This window comes from Pinus tabuliformis, chromosome 5_1 (assembly GCF_031772625.1).
Source record: "Pinus tabuliformis cultivar Carrire ecotype Pingquan chromosome 5_1, CPIR1, whole genome shotgun sequence".
NCBI classification, from domain to species: Eukaryota; Viridiplantae; Streptophyta; class Pinopsida; order Pinales; family Pinaceae; genus Pinus; species Pinus tabuliformis.
In genome coordinates, this window is record NC_142305.1 from 118,061,559 (window position 1) to 118,072,326 (window position 10,768).

Consider the following 10,768-nt stretch of genomic DNA (forward strand, 5'->3'; position numbering starts at 1 on the left):
CTTATTAAGAATTCATGTGGGTACTCCATAACAGCCATCAACAACCCCGTGGTGAAAATTGCGACACAAATACTAGCTAGTAAGGTCATGAGGAAGTGTTGTGCGGATGAGCTTCCAGAACCCATGATCTCATTAGCCGCACAATGCGCAGAGGGCGTCCAATTTAACTAGTCATGCTATTTATGTAGCAATTTCATTGTGAATTGTTGTGAGGCTCAAGATGATAGAAATACCTTCCACTACGCTTGGTTTCTTCTCTCTATTGTGTTGATCGCTTGGGAGCTGTTGGAGGATAGTCAATTCCCCCCATTGGAGGCAGGTTTGTAGGAGGCCGCATAGTTTTCCTCTGTTTGGCCCACAAAGGACCCCGTATGGGTCACAAAAACAAAAATCTTCTAGTTTTGTATGGAGGCAAGCATTCACATGGCCATCAACCAGCAGCCACGGTTGTCCCGAACTGTGTATGAGTAGTTATCAGAGTATGCAGAGTTCAAGGCATACTTCCACCGCGTTTATATCATGGCATGGAAGGATCGAGAGCATAAGTGGTTTGCTCTGCCATATCTCTCCATGGAGGATATGATTTAAGAAGTCATTAACCATTGGCCAGCAGACTAGCACTCCCATCTGACTTGACCATGGTAACAAGCAAAGGCATGGGGAGTTCAACAGAGAAAAAGAGGAAGGAGGTAGTGAAATAGGTGGTAAAGAATTTGGCTGCACAACGAAGAAAGGAGGCCGAAGAGAAGGCCCGACTAGAGAAGGAGTGCACTGGAAAGCAACAGGCTGAATGAGAGCAATGCAACTCCGAGAAAAGTGGTAAATCCCCTTTTCCCTAGACTGAGGAAGAAGAGCGGTTAGCGTAGGGCAGTGGCAGTGATGAGGAGAAGAGCACTCCATTTTAGGTAAATAGGTACGGATAACAACAAAAGGAGGGGCCCCGAAAGAAATCAAAATCAACTAAGCCACCGCTAGATCCCATTATGCTCACAGAGGACGATCTCAATGCGATTCGAGATAAGGTGCGCGACACTACCCTCGAACTATTGCAACAATTTGAGAAACAACACTTGGAGTCCTTAGGCAATATTCAAAAGGATCTGTGTGAACTACAGATCTAGACAAGCTGAATTCAGGTGGGCGCAGAACAAGGCAGCGCCACAGAGACGAGTCTGGCACTAGGGACTAGTCAGGATGTAGAGCTAGTCAAGAAAGTGGATCTTAGGACACTTGTGCTACCCGAAGGATCCCTAAGCATGGACTTGATTGATGAAAAGGTCATTATGAGCACTCTGAAGAACATCGGCCTCAACATTGCAGCGCTCACTAATGAATATCTTCACATGCTATAGACATGTGTGACAACGGAATTAAGAGCGTGGGAGTAGCGCGCTCTTAGTTTAATCAGTGAGTATAGGGTGAAAAATGAATAAATGTTCACTGAGAAGTTGGAGACTCTAAAAGAAAGAGATACCATCAAGGAGAAGAAAGCCCAGTTGGCGGCAACAGTTGTAGAGGTGTGTCGAACAATGCCAGAGTTGCACATCCCTAAAGAAGAATAACTAGAGGCAAAGATATGAAAACTCGTTGCGGGTGTCCATGATGCTAAGGCATACGTAGCTAGAGTTCAGTTTGAACTCAACATGAAAATCACAAAGCTAGAACTCAAGTCACAAGCTTCCACTTTGCTTGAAGTTAGGAAACAACGTGAGGCTACTGTCAAGGAAGGAATTTCTACTATCGATGACGCGGTCATTAACTGCATGACTTTATTCGAACAGGCCATGGAAATGGTGACAACCCTGCAGGAAGATCCCACCATGCATATTTTGAATACAGAGATCTGCGAACTCCAGCAGTAGTATGATGAGGTTAGGGCGACGGCGCGCACCATTGCCACAGTGCAAGATCTTGCCAAGTTGTAAGAGGAAAAGCATCTCCTTGCACAAGTGGAAGCCACGTAGAAAAAGGACGCAGTCCTTAAGGCATGGTTGGGTCCTTGGTTGGATGAATCCTACCTAGTCTCAACCAACATACAGGAAATGTTGTCGAACTTGTAGCTTACACAGTAGAAGATCAAGCAAGTTAGTGAAGGACTAGTCACAGAGGAGCTGGTGGAACAAGTGAAGCAGGCAGCCATGCAGAGTGCAACGTAAGTAGTAGTTGTGTAGGTGGATCTAGGGGATATTCTCAACAAGATCATCGTACCAGCTGAGTGACTCAAGGTCAAGTAATGGCCTTTGTGTTGGAGGCCTCTTGGGATGGGGTCCCCTAGGGTCAGTTTTGGGGCAAAAGCCCAAGTTTTGATGTAAAAAGATGAAAAGTCTCCACAAATTGTGGTCATAGAGCGCATAGCTAGTTAAGAGTCAAAAATGGTTTTACCCTCATTTATGTAAGCTTGAGTCAGTTTTTGATTGTATAAATAGGTGTGTCTTAGAGAGTCTAAGGCAATGATCTAAGTTTGTCTATGGGTACGAGCGAAGAATTCTAGTGCAGAGATGGAGGTCTTAGAGGAAGAAAGGGCTCTGCAGCTGAGTGCGTAGGAATTATTGAGTCTATAAACTTATACTAAAGATCAATAAAGAGGATTGTTACAAAAAATCCTGTGTTTTATCTCTTTATTTCTGTTATGTATGATTGCGATATATTTTGTGATGAATAATGTCTTTATGAAATAATTATGCATTGATGCATGAATTTAAGTGATCTGCATTACTATTTGAATGAAATTACTATTAAGTGATTATGCAAAGGTCCTAACACTTTTTGTTAAATTTATTAAACACTTAGGTAGATCTGAGTAAATACTGATCCAAGGGTAATCTAGGGTGTCCGTAAACAACTAATTGGCCTATTCAGGGTCCACAAAAGCCAGTCGTAGACCTTCACGGAGGTCTAGAGGTTGATTAAAGGAAGTTGCACTGATAAGCCATAAGGGCCTAGAGATCAACGCGAAGGAAGATCTAGGTCATAGAAGGACATCACACTGATCTATGGGTGCGAAAACTTGGTTCTAGCACCTTTCCATACTGCTTTGGGTGAGACTTCAGTCCGTGCACCACGAATTGATACCGAAAGGGCCAGTAGTGTAGGGATTTGTTTGACGCAACTATATCTAAACCTGGGTCAAGACCCCCTAAGCCAACAGCCACTGGTGGCCGAGCTCAAGGCTTTGGAATTAGATGCATGTTTCGACTCTGAGTTAGAACTTGAAAAGGGGAATAAAAAGGGGAAGTAGATTATTGATGTAGAGCCCAATGCCACCGTTGCCACTATGAAGTTCCAGAAGGAGGAACAGAAGATCCAGAGGAGGAGGAATGCCTCTTCTAATCCTAGATGTGGGTAAAGGGTTCCTCGCTACTATCCATTGTCGAAAGCAGGAGCCAAAACAACCTCATTTCATCAGAGGTCGTGAAGCAGTTGGGCTTACTAACCAAATCACACCCACAATTTTACATCATCAGGTGGCTTCACCAAGGACGGGATCTTCGTGTGAGCCAGCAGCGCCACCTTCCATACAACATCAAGCCCTTCACGGATGAGGTATTATGTGACATTCCTCCCCTTGATGTTTGTGATTATTAGGCCAACCATACTTGTGGAAGATACATGCTGCGTATGAGTCAAGGCCTCACGTTGTTATTGTTACTTTTGGAAATAAGTTGTATAGGATACCGAAGGTAGCACCACCTACCGCCATCTCTCTGATTACTACAAAACAATGCAATAAGCTCATTTCCAAATCTAGGAAATTAGCTTTCCTAATGATATGCCCTTAGGGAAAGAAGAAGACAGTGGCCACGACCTCTAGACAGGGCCCCTTCGCATGAAAACAACAGATGGAAAAGGTTGTGGAGGAGTACAAGGAAATCTTCACCTCCCTCGCAAGGGTGCCTCTGCACTGTCAGGTCAAGCACTCCATCGATCTTTCCCTAAGTGCATCGTTTCCCAATGGACTAATCTATCGGCATTTTTTCTAGAGAATGATGAAATCAAGAGGCAGATTCAAGAGCTATTGTAGAAAGGTCACATTGGGCCGATTTAATCACCCTGTGGGAGGTCGATCATGTTGGTATAGAAGAAGAATGGGACTTGAAGACTTTGTATTGACTATCGGGAATTGAACAAGATCACTGTCTGGAATAGGTACCCGATCCCACAGATTAATGACCTTCTAGACCAACTCAAAGGGGAAAAATATTTCAGCAAGATCGACTTGAAGTCCAGATATCACCAAGTACCAATAGAACCCTCTGATGTGTTGTTATGAAACCAGCTCAAGAAAATATAGAAAAGATGGATCAATGCCTTAGAATTCAGCCTCTTCGAGGGGGCAACCTCCTTTACATTACATAAATGAACAATTCTTTGATGATTCAAATGACAAAACCTCCTTTCTATATATAGGAGTCTAAGGAGTCACAATATAATCCAACTGACCTAACAATAATAATATAAAGCCACAAAAATAACAATAGAGGGATTCTATGGGTCACAGAAATAACAATATGGGGGTAATAGGGGCACAACAATATAAATAAGGGGTATAACTATAATAGTAATGGGGTAATCACTAGTATTATAGGGACCCAACATGCCCCTCTCCTTCAAAAAAGTGTTGTCCTCAATGCTTGAGTAATTCTGGATACTTCTGCATAAAATTCTCATCCTCCCATGTGGAATCTTCAGTGGATAAGTTCTTCCACTTGATAAGATACTCTGAAATTGATCGATTTCGTAGCTGTCGAGTTCTTGTTTCTATGACTACTTCCGGTTCCAATATAATTTTTCCTTCCTCGTCAAGTTCTGGAAATATTGTTTGAATTGGGAGCTTGTCGCCTATAACCTTATTTAAACATGAAACATGGAAAATTGGGTGCAATCAAGAAGCTGCAGGAAGCTCCAATTTGTATGCCATAGTACCAATCTTTTGCAACACCTTGTACGGACCATAATACTTTGGTGATAGTTTATTATCCTTCTTAGCTTGCTTTAGGGACATTTTCTTATATGGTTGTAGCCATAGGAATACCCAATCACCTACATCAAAACTTCTTTCACTGCGATGTTGATCTGCCTATTGTTTCATTCTATTTTGTGCCAACACGAGGTTATCCTTTAAGAGTTGGAGGACTTGTTGTTGATGTTCGATGTGATGTTCCACTGCCTGAACCTTAGAATTTTCTCTTAAATATGATGTGATGGATGGTGGTTGATACCCATAAAGTGCCATAAATGGGGTCATTTTTGTTGCTGTATGGAAGGAAGTGTTATACCACCATTCAGCCAGAGGCAACCATTTGACCCATTGTGTCTGTTTATCAGATACAAAGCAACGAAGATATCCTTCCAAACATTTGTTTACTATCTCAGTTTGCCCATCAGATTGAGGATGATAAGATGAGCTATGAGCTAACTGAGTACCAAGACAAGAAAATAATTTTGTCCAAAAATTTCCAGTGAAAATGGGATCTCTGTCACTTACAATAATCTTTGGGTTTCCATGTAGCTTTTGAACTGTTTCCATAAATGCAGTAGAAACTGTACTGGCTTTAAATGGATGTGATAATGCACAAAAGTGTGCATACTTGGTAAGTCTGTCAACTACCACCATGATGACACTCTTTCCCTCAGACTTGGGTAAACCTGTGATAAAATCCATTGAAACCTCCTCCCAACATTGGCTTGGAATGGATAAAGGTTGTAATAGACTCGGTGTCTTAATTGTTTCAACTTTATTTTGTTGGCAAACCAAACATTCCTCCACAAACTTTTGAATATCTGATTTAAGGCCATCCCAAAAAAATTCCTTCTTAACCCTGTGGTAAGTTTTTAAAAATCCTGAGTGCCCTCCTAAGGGAGAAGTGTGCAATTCCATAAGAATCTTTTGTTTTAGCTGGGAATTCTTACAGAGGTATAAGCGATCTTTGTACCATAACGAATCATTTTGCCAGCTAAATGTATCAGAAGTACTGGAATCTTGTTGTAGCTTTCGAATAAGTGCCCACACTTCTTCGTCATTCTTCCATTCCTCCCTTGCTTTGTTTATCCAATCTGGTTGGATAATAGAAATGGCACACAACAATGCTTCCACATCCTCATCCTTTCTTGAGAGTGCATCTGCCACCACATTTTGCTTCCCTTTTTTTAGATGATTTCAAAGTCATAACCCAACATCTTTGTGACCCACTTTTGTTGCTCTTCAGAGGATAATCTTTGTTCTAAAAAGTATTTAAGGCTATCATGATCCGTTTTTACCTTGAAGTGTCTTCCCATTAGGTAGGTTCGCCATTTCTTAAGTGCATGGAGTATTGCCAACATTTCCTTCTCATAAATAGCTTTGCTTAAAAACTTTCCCTTGATTGGACGACATTCAAAAGAAATGGGTCTTTCATCTTGCATTAGAACAGCACCAATTCCATTTCCTGAAGCATCACATTCCACAATAAAGGTTTTTGTGAAGTCCGGTGTAGCTAAGACCGGTGCTTGGCACATTGCCTCTTTAAGATGTTCAAAGGCCTTTGTTGCTTCCGGAGTCCATGAAAATGAATCTTTCTTCAATAATGTTGTTAGAGGTGCTGCTATTCTCCCATAATTCTTAACAAACTTGCGATAATACCCTGTCAACCCAAGAAATCCTCGCAGATGCTTTATGGATGTGGGGATTTTCCATTCCTTAATGGCTTTAATTTTGCTAGGGTCTACCTTAACTCCTTCATGAGATACAATATGACCCAAATATTCCACCTCTTGGACTCCAAAGAAACATTTGGATCTTTTTGCATATAATTGTTTCTCCTCCAATAGTTGTAGCACCCTGTCAACATGTTCAACATGATCCTTCCAAGACTTGCTGTAGATTAGTATATCATCAAAAAATACTAACAAAATTTTTCTAAGGAATGGTTTGAAAATTGAATTCATCAAACCTTGAAATGTTGAAGGTGCATTGGTAAGGCCAAAAGGCATGACCAAAAATTCATAATGACCCTCATGAGTTCTAAATGTCGTTTTCAGAATGTCTTCAATCTTCATTCTGATTTGATGATATCTCGAATGAAGATCCAACTTGGTGAAGTAAATTGATCCATGCAATTCATCCAGTAATTCATCAATGACAGGAATGGGGAACTTATCTTTAATAGTGAGCTTGTTGAGCTCCCTATAATCTAGACACATGCGCCATGATCCATCCTTCTTGTGCACCAATACTACTGGAGCTGAGAAAGAACTTTGACTTGGTTGAATTATACCAGCCTCTAGCATTTCTGCAACCATACGTTCAATTTCACTTTTTTGGACATAGGGATATCTGTACGGCCTGATGTTTGGAGGAACACTTCCTGGAATCAGATGAATAGCATGATCATGATCACGCATAGGTGGGAGACCTTTGGGAGTCTCAAATACCTTGGAATGATTGTCCATGACTTTTTGGAGATCTAGAGAAATAGATGATTCCAATGTGGAAACATCTAGCGAACATAATTGTGCAATTACACCTCTTTGCTCCTTTTTTAGAAGCTTAGTCATGCCATTAGAGCTGATTATCTTTCCTGGTTTCCCTGCAATACCCTTTAATTCAACTTCCTTTCCTTCCGTAGAAAATTTGATGAAAAGTTCTTGAAAATTAAAAGCTATTGTACCCAAGGATTGTAGCCATTGGACTCCTAGTACAACATCGGCACCTCCCATTGGAATGGAAAGCATTGGGCTAGTCAATACATATTCTCCCATGGATAGCTTGATATTATGGCACTTTCCAGAGCAATTTATTGTTCCTCCATTTTCAATCATCACTTGACACTCTGGTGCTGGATATAGGAAGCAATTCAATTCTTTTGCTACCCTACAATGAATAAAATTGTGGGTGCTTCCTGAATCAATCGACACTATTACCTTTTTCTTCTTGATTTGTCCTTCTATCTTGATGGTTTGAGGAGTGGTAATTCCCACCAATGCATTACAAGATATGGTTGGATTTATTTGTTCTTCATCTAGGCTTTGTTCCTGGAATATATCCTCTTCTTTTGACCTTTCTTGCTCCTTTTCTTCTTCCTCTTCACAATCTATGTAGAATAATTTCTTCTCAGCACACTTATGACCTTTTGTGTATTTGCTATCACAATTGTAACAAAGCCCTTTTGCTCTTTTTTCTTCCAATTGTTGTGGTGTCAACCTTGTAGGTTGTGGAAGACTAGGGGCAAAAACACTTCCGTCTTTATAGTTGTGAGTGGTATGCTTCCTAGTTGCCATAATTTTTCTTTCCATTTTTCTTGCTAACATGAATGCCTTCTCTAATGAATCAGGTTCCCAAAGGCGAACATCATGTTGGATATTATCCTTTAAAGACCCTATGAACACATCAATCCTATGCTCCTCTGGAATATCTTTTACCCTTATGTTCAATTTTTGGAACTCCTCAATGTGCTCCATTATTGAACCCTTTTGTTTGAGACTTATCAATTGGCTAAAAAAAGTGTTGCTTTTTGTATCCTCATAATGTGCTATCAATTCTTCCATAAAAATTGCCCAAGTGATAAATTGTTTACGAGAACAAAGCCATTGATACCATACAAACTGATTTGGTTCCAAATATACAGTTTCCATACGTACCTTTTGTGCGTTTTGCACATTATTGAGATCGAAGAATTGCTCCATCTGTAATATCCATGTGGTGGGATCCTTGCCATCAAACTTCCTCATATCAATTTTTGGAATATGGTGATTCTTTGATCCAACATTAGTGTCTATGGAATCATGATTAACATTTCTTTTGTTCTCATCATGAGTTTCCTTTACTACCTTTTCACCATTAGTAAGTATTTCTCGTGTTTTGATTGTAATTCAGGAGTCTGCAAAAAGACCAACTTCCTCAGATCATATCTCTGAAAATATCGCGCGAAAAGCTCTGAAATTCGGACCCAAGGTTCAGCGACATTTCTTCTCAAATGGGTTTTTTTGCGACTTCTGAAACGTCACCGAAAAAAAGTTATAGCAAAAATTCCACGATGACCTGTTTGAAGCAGCGAAACCCTAGAATCCAAAGCTCTGATACCAAATGTTATGAAACCAGCTCAAGAAAAGATAGAAAAGATAGATCAACGCCTTAGAATTCAGCCTCTTCGAGGGGGCAACCTCCTTTACATTACATAAATGAACAATTCTTTGATGATTCAAATGACAAAACCTCCTTTCTATATATAGGAGTCTAAGGAGTCACAATATAATCCAGCCGACCTAACAATAATAATACAAAGCCACAAAAATGAATTATTTTGGAAAAAACTGGAGGATGAGGGTTTCACAGGCGAGGGTAACGCAAACAAGGGTTTCATCAAAGGAAGGGAAGAAGGGTTGTTGAGTGCGGAAGCAGCGCACCAGGATAGATCTCGGGTGCGAAATTCAGAAGCATAGGAACTTGAGCAAGAAAAAGACGAAAACCTAAGGATTGGGGGATAAACAGAAGCGCAGGATCTGAGGGAAAGAAATGGAAATGGAGCAGGGGAGGGGAGAGATCCCCTCCTTCAAAGCAGTGATAACGGGGGAAGTGAGAAAGGAACGGTAGAAGGAAGGGGACAGAACAAATGAAGGAGAAACCTCAGCAGCGGGAGCACAAAGGAGAACGGGAGCAACAAGTAAATGTCTGCCGAGGGCGACGAACAAACCCAGGTTTGTAATTCCGCATAATAGATTAGAGAAATATAGAAGTTACATGAAGGATTATGCTTTGATCTGTAAGTTTGTAGGATACTGGCCAGCAGAGTAATACCTTCTTAGATGGATCCAGCAAAGGTGGAAACCAAAAGGACATGTGGAAGTAAAGTTGGGGGCGAAGGGATTTTTTACAGTTATATTTTCCAACCTAGAAGACAGGGAAAGGATCTTTGAGGAAGGACCCTACTTCATGAACAATGCTGGATTATTTATGAGGTAGTGGGTAGACTGTTACAACCCAGATAAGGAAAGAATGTTAGCAGCCGCAGTATGGATCAGACTCTTTGGCCTACCAACAGAATTCTGGGACCCAGAGATCCTTGAGGGTATAGGTAACGCAATAGGATCGTTTGTGAAAGTGGCAGAATCGACAAAGAGGGGAAGATATACAACATATGCAAGAATATGCGCGTACATGAACATCACAGAGCCACTTCCAGATACAATAGAATTGGAATATCACGACGAGATCTGGCATCAAACAATTGACTACGAACACATTCCCTTTCGTTGCAGAAGATGCCATGAGTATGGCCATCTATACCGAGAATGCCCTATCACGCTAGCAGAAAAGGAAAAGGAAGCTGAAAATGAGAGGAGAAATGCAGCAAAGAAATCAGGAAAGGAGGAAGAGGACTTCAGAGAAGTGCAGAGGAAGAAAAAAAGAGGAAACAACAAGACACAGACGGGCAAACAAAAAGGAACCCATAACATAGAATCCCAAAACAAGTTCCAAATACTGCAAGATGAAGAAGTAGAAACAGAGGAGAACGAGGAGGAGGAAATAGAAGGAATGGAAGTCATAAAGGAAAACGCAGACAAAGAGATAGATCAAATGGATAAAGATCAAGAGAGGATAGAGAGCCCAACAGAAAACCAAGAGGATCAACGAGGAATGGAAATAGATCCATAGAAAACAAAAGGAGAAGAAGAAGAACAAGTAATGACGAAGCTCCTGCAGGAATGGAAGAGGCTCGATGAAAGATTTATTCTAGAGGATTAGAAACAGATGTACAAAGAAGCCTTTCAAAGATATAAAGAGAAAAAAGGA